At 42.1% G+C, this 7370-nt stretch overlaps 1 long non-coding RNA gene across 1 annotated transcript; it reads left to right on the forward strand.

Moving 5' to 3' along the window:
• Window positions 1-6376: 6376 nt before the first annotated feature.
• Window positions 6377-6962, forward strand: LOC144427320 (uncharacterized). Its single transcript, XR_013477882.1, has 2 exons — window positions 6377-6555; window positions 6795-6962. It is a non-coding gene; the product is annotated as an uncharacterized LOC144427320 (long non-coding RNA).
• Window positions 6963-7370: the final 408 nt, after the last annotated feature.

Below are 7370 nucleotides of genomic sequence, written 5' to 3' on the forward strand. Positions count from 1 at the left end.
TATGAGGTATGATTCTGTGTGAGAGACTAGCTGAATTTACCTGATAGGGTGGTTGATGAAATCGAAGACTATTCAGTTGGGTTAATGTTTAGACGGGAGGCCATCGTTCACCATATTGCTAAAGCTAAGTCGCTTTATTATTACTACCCTCCTAAATAAATATGAAAAATTAATCCGAAGCCCAGCACCTGAAATTGCCCTTTTCCGATAACCCGCATGTTTATTATGACAAGACTTTTATGGTGATGCTGGCAACCTTGGCTATAAGAAATCAGAGAATCAAAAAAAGTTAGCGAATGATGTCGAAAGAACCAGCAGCAATGCATCTCTTAGAAATGTAGTTGTTGGCAGTTCGTCACGTTGAAAATGGATGCTATTGTAGCGAGACGTCTACCGCCATATGTAGCCTACCTATGGGAGGAATAATATAGCGGCGGATCTCCCACTTAAGTGCGGTAGACCTCACGCTAAAATAGAACCTGAAAAGTTTTGAATAATATCAATCGACGATTGAGCAATAGTGAAGGACTGATTATTGGACACGTAGTGGACATAGTGATCGTTTTGTTGTTATGTTGTTCTTAGGCCTGTTGTTGTTCTTTGACACGTTTTGAAGAAATCGTTTTTCTAATTGATGACTGGACCAATTGTTTTGACATTTTCAATGGTTAAAGATATAATTTTTCTCCAGAAAGCTATTACTTTTCTTCGCTATGACGTCATCAAAATTATGTGTTCTATACGTGTCCATATATTTGAGCATAGCTCTCTTGTTTTCTTGATGCTCATAACAATAACAGCACAATGTTCAGAATGCTATAGTTCTACCTTCCCAAAGTTGAGACAAGTCTCGATAGGCCTGGCTTAGGATTAAAATTGAATGATCCAGAAATCAATGATCAACTTTTATACTTGGATTTGGGGTAAAACCCAATAATCATGTGGTGCACCACTGCCTCTCGTCCGGGAACCAGTCCCTGTCAGATATGGGATTGGTAAGCCAGTTATTTTGTTTCAGATGCATGAACTTGATGGTTATAGGATTTACATATTTATACCGTGTGAGAGAAAAGCCGATACGAAGGCTTCATCATATGGCAAAATATAGCCTCTCGTTCGGTTACCAGTCCATGTCGTTTATTGGGTTAATTGGTTATTTGTACAAAACGCATAAACCTGTGGCAACTGATAGATCAACATCTATTTTTTTCATATCCTGGACTTTCATATTTATTCTGGGAAAGATATTATTTGATATGACGAGTTGACTTGACAATCACGATGCCATAACTTACTAATGTTCAATAGATATCCGAATCCGGGGTGTGGCTGCTTGATAACCAGCTTTGGTTCCCCGCGACTTCCCTTCCCCAGTAAAACTCCATATTATACGTTTAAACATTGTATATTAATATTTCATAATAAAATAAACTTGACTAAATTTGACGAACCACTGGCTCTGGTCCTGTTACCAGCTATGTCATGTATTAGAATTGTCAACCAGCTATTGGTTTCAAATGCAGAATAGAGCAGAAGTGATTGAAAGCCGAATAATACTTGGGGATTGACTATAATGGTCCTTTCCCCGACATCAAAACATCCGGATTTTCAAATAATCACAAGCGAGCAGATGTAAACAAACATTCTCCGCTGAAAAGTCGCTCAGACAACTTTGGACGCGTTCCGCACAGGCTGCTGGCGGTTTAGGCAGATCTCTGTTTCTTTTTTCGCTTTTTGTTTTCTTCACAGGGCTGCGAGAATTAGAAAGCGGTAATACTGTATGTTACTTGTTGCAACTCACGTTCACGAAATCTATATATCTATACTAAAATGCTGTACCCGTTGCAGGCACCTTACAGGTACGGTACCGTACAGGTCAACCAACTGCTATTTCGAACCGAAAAATAGTAGACAGTCATGCTGATGCAATCAAGGGTATCGGTAGCCTACCGTATGTCCGTACGGAAGAATTCACCTTCGATACGATGTTGCATTTTTATTAAACAGAATCTACTAGTGGATTATTATGGTAGACTAACTATGTGTAAACGCTGCGCATGTGGCGAACCACTTAACTAATAATAGCCGTTATGAGTCACAATTGTTTTGTTTATGTTTTTGTCACGCATGATTACTTACGTGCTTTCTTACGATAACTTGTCATTCTGTTTTCTGTTCGCTTGTCGTTAACATTGCTTTGTTATGGATTAAACATCAACATAATTGAAAGTCTTTTTCTTGTTAGAAAGAAGTTAGTTCGCTTCAAATGGTGACCCCGACCTCAAAAGCATACTTTTGAGAAAAGAATACGCACATAACGAAGAATATGAGTGAAGACAACAAAGTAGGCCTAACAGCGGTATCATTAAAGCTGCCGATTTTCTGGACTAAAAATCCTGCCGTTTGGTTCCACCAAGTCGAAGCGCAGTTCGCTGTTCGAAATATCACAACAGATGAAACAAAATACCACTACGTGGTTGCCGCTCTGGAAGACAATACCGCTGCCAGCATTCTTAATGTTCTCAATAACCCGCCGGAAACGAACAAGTACCAAGATCTCAAAGAGAAGCTTACTACTAAATGTTCGCTAACGGATCCTGAACGAGCTGCGCGCCTTTATTCAATGCCTGGACTAGGGGATGGAACGGCAACGGAACTTATGGACAACATGCTTGCATTGTATCCAGTAGGTAAGACACCTGATTTCTTATTTCGCCATTTGTTCGTCAGTCATCTGCCACCAGACGTCCGGTCTCAACTTACAGACATTTTAACAACCACGGGCGACGATTTTCGGAAGCTGGCAAGGAAAGCAGATGATATTTTAACTGCAAAAGGCTATGAGGTGACAAACGCTGTACAAAAAACCAGTTCGTTCAAACCATCTCATGTTTTGTCTGAAAGGTGTTTTTATCACAGGAAATTCGGCAAGAAAGCCAAAAAATGTCGCCCGCTATGTTCTTTTGTGGTTTCGGAAAACGCCATAGCCGACCGTCAGTAACCTCTTTGGCGGTCGGCGATTCAAACCTTTATTACGTCACAGACAAAAACTCTGGACGCAGTTTTTTAGTTGATACGGGTGCACAAGTCAGCGTGCTGCCTGCCACCGGTCATGACCGTCGTTACGGGCGACCAGGACAAGCACTTTTGGCAGCTAATGGCACCTCAATTACGACATATGGCACACGAAAAGTGCCTTTGACTATATGCGGTAGAAATTTTACCTGGAAATTCACATTAGCCAATGTTTCACGGGCAATTATCGGGGGAGATTTTTTGCGCTCTCACGGACTTTTGGTTGACATCAGGGGCAAACGACTTATCGAGGCAAGCACATACGCTTGTATTCCAACCAGAACGATTACTGGCACCCCGCCTTGCCTTCACTACGTAGCCGAAAACGATTTTGCCAAAATTCTGAACGAATTTCCTGATTTAACGCGCCCCACATTCAGCAACCCGACCACTGCCCACGGGGTAAAGCATCATATTGTTACAGAAGGCCCCCCGGTGCACGCAAAGGCTCGAAGATTGCACCCCGATAAGCTAGCCGCGGCAAAGGCAGAGTTTGATAACATGATTGAACTCGGAATCATCCGACCTTCAAATAGCCCCTGGGCGTCTGCGCTTCACATCGTACCTAAACAGGACGGCCAGTGGCGCCCATGTGGAGACTACAGACGTCTCAATGATATGACCGTGCCTGACCGCTACCCAGTCCCAAACATACAAGATTTTACGGCCCGTCTTGCGGGAAGGACAATTTTCTCTAAAGTGGATCTTGTTCGCGGTTATCATCAAATACCTATTCATGAACAAGATATCCCCAAAACTGCCATTATCACACCGTTTGGCCTATTTGAATTTCTCCGCATGCCGTTTGGGCTTAAAAACGCCGCCCAGGTATTCCAGCGTTTAATGGATACCATCTGTCGAGGTTTGCCTTTCGTATTTGTCTATCTTGACGACATCCTTATCGCCAGTACGTCTAAAGATCAACACAAAAAGGACTTGCGAAATCTTTTCCAAAGGCTAAAAAGTCACGGTATGGTTATCAATCCTGCCAAATGTAAATTCGGTTTAAGCGAATTAGAGTTCCTGGGACATACTGTTACAAAAGAGGGTGCTTTTCCTCTCCCCAATAAAGTGAAGGCGATAACTAATTTCCCTCGCCCTTCATCTGTAAAAGGCCTTCAAGAGTTTCTTGGCATGGTTAATTTCTATCATCGGTTTTTGCCCAAAGCTGCCCAAATAATGCAACCACTATTTGCAGCACTTTCCGGCCTGCCCAAGAAGTCGAAGGTTTTGCCCGAATGGACTGACAGTATGATATGTGCATTTGAAAAAACTAAGAAAGTACTGGCAAATGCAGTTATGCTTACACATCCACAACCAAACGCACCAACTGCCCTCACAGTCGACGCTTCGGACGTTGCCTTAGGAGGTGTTCTCGAGCAAAAGTTAAATGGATCTTGGAAGCCAATTGCATTTTATAGTAGACAGCTACGCAAACCCGAGACGAAATACAGTGCATTCGACAAGGAACTTTTGGCCGTTTACTTAGGAATACGACATTTTCGTTATTTTCTCGAAGCACGACCCTTCACGGTTTTTACAGATCACAAACCCCTCACTTTTGCTATGGCAAAAGTCTCTGAGCCATGGTCAGCGCGACAACAGCGTCACCTCAATTTCATATCTGAATACACAACAGATATACAACATATTTCCGGTAAGGATAATACTGTCGCCGACGCCCTGTCGCGCGCGGTCATCAACGACATCAATGACGGCATCGATTATGAAATTATGGCCACAGATCAACTAAACGACAAGGATACACAGGCTTACCGCACTGCTATCACCGGCCTTCGTGTCGAAGATGTCCCTTTTTGCAACGGCAAATTTACATTGCTGTGTGACGTATCTACGGGTAGACCACGACCTATAGTGCCTGCCAGCTGGCGCAGAAAAATTTTTGATGCGGTTCACGGGCTCTCGCATCCAGGCATACGTACCACTCGCAAACTGATCTCACAAAAATTTGTGTGGCATGGTCTTTCCAAACAAATTGGACAATGGGCCAAAACATGCCTGGAATGCCAAAAGTCTAAAATAAATCGTCATATACGGGCCCCTTTAGAAGATTTCAAAATGCCAGACAAACGTTTTGACCATATCAACATTGACTTAGTTGGTCCTTTACCACCATCACAAGGATACAATTACCTTCTTACAATAGTAGATCGTTTCACAAGGTGGCCAGAAGCCATTCCCCTCAAAGACATATCAACTATGTCTTGTGCCCGAGCTTTCCTGTCAAATTGGGTTGCCCGTTTTGGTGTTCCACTTCACATTTCTTCTGACCGAGGATCACAGTTCATTTCAGGCCTTTGGTCTGCTGTTGCCGAATTATTGGGAACAAAAATTCATCACACTACAGCCTACCACCCACAGGCAAATGGTTTGGTAGAACGTTTTCATCGAACAATGAAATCTGCCATTAAGGCACGACTCAATGATTCAAACTGGTTGGACTTGCTTCCATGGGTTTTATTGGGAATCCTCACAGCTCCGAAAGAAGATCTTACGACATCGTCAGCTGAGCTTGTTTATGGCGCTCCCCTCACTGTCCCCGGTGATTTCATATCGAACTCTAAAGACAATAGCTGCCCGACCACAAATCTTCGGCTTCTCAGAGAAAGAGTAGGATCATTGGCTCCAATTCCTACGTCGCACCATGGTCCCTTTCAGAGCAAGAATGCCAGCCGCACTCAATCAAGCCAAGTTCGTGTTTATTCGTCGTGACGCACACCGATCTCCTTTACAAAGACCTTATGAAGGGACCATTCGAAGTTTTGCAACATGGGAATAAAACTTTCAAAGTACAGATTGGAAACCGAAGCGAAACTATTTCTGTTGACAGGTTAAAGCCAGCTCATCTTGATCTCGACCATCCTGTTTCTGTATCCATTCCTAAACCAAGAGGACGTCCTCCAATCCCTAAAACAACAACGAACAATCAGCGTTCTACAGACGATCGTTCATCCGAACCTACAACCGGTTATGATTACAGAACCAAATTTGGTAGAAAAACTCGTAAACCCACTAGATTTTTATAACTCATTCCGTCTGGGGGGGGGGGGGGGTAGTGTGGCGAACCACTTAACTAATAATAGCCGTTATGAGTCACAATTGTTTTGTTTATGTTTTTGTCACGCATGATTACTTACGTGCTTTTCTTACGATAACTTGTCATTCTGTTTTCTGTTCGCTTGTCGTTAACATTGCTTTGTTGTGGATTAAACATCAACATAATTGAAAGTCTTTTTCTTGTTAGAAAGAAGTTAGTTCGCTTCACGCATATGGTATTTGCCGGTCTGACAACCTGTACCGGTACGGTACCCCTGCCGTTCAAATGGAGTAGGATTTGTGCTATTTCCGAAGCCACATATTGACCGCTAAAAAGTAATGAGGTGGATGAAGGAATGCAACAGGCCTCACAGTCAATTCAATCTAGGAAAAATCACCAGAAATACATACGTGTGTACCAAGGTAGGCCAACATTAATGCTGTTTTCGATACCTAATATATATTCAATATGTTAATTCTCATATGAAATAAATTTTCATACAAGCAATGCGTTCCATCATGCATTTTCATGGAGGCGATGGACCAACTGATGAATACCCTGACCCTATATCAGATTCTTATCGCCCAACAAAAAGGCACCATCAAATTGTGAGGTAAAGATTACTTATACCATAATTTACCTTTGGATCATAATTTAACAGGATCTGTCACCAGATACTTCATTTGACACAGAGACATGCGAATCTGACGAGAGTGAGAAAGGATTGTCAGGGATCCAACCAGATCTGCCCCCAGACTTTTTAGTTGAAACTACCTCAAGTGTCACTGAAGAAAACGACAGCGTTTTGTCAGACAGCAGAAAATTGTAAGCAAGCATCATCATCATTTTATTTTTGTTCTCTGGCATAAAACAACACAAAAAGTCAACATGCAAACAAAATGCAGAGAAAACTGGTAGTCGAGCATAACTTAAAATAGATTTTAAAAAGTACGCGGCTACCTACCAGAAAAAGAAATAATAATAATAAAAGGGCACGGAAGAACTAACAAGATTCTGAATCGGGCAACACTTTTACCATAATTCAAAATGAGAAAACACATACTTCTTCCAGCATTGGTGTCATATTTGCTAACTGTAAAACTGATGAATGAAGAAGGAAAATTAATATTGAAGACTTGTGACTTCGTGCAGAATCTTTTACAATCCATTGGTAATAAAATGATGTTACTTTATGGAGGATGCTTCGCATGTATGCCATGTCGGGTGTGACCCTGGT

This window comes from Styela clava, chromosome 1 (assembly GCF_964204865.1).
Source record: "Styela clava chromosome 1, kaStyClav1.hap1.2, whole genome shotgun sequence".
NCBI lineage: Eukaryota > Metazoa > Chordata > Ascidiacea > Stolidobranchia > Styelidae > Styela > Styela clava.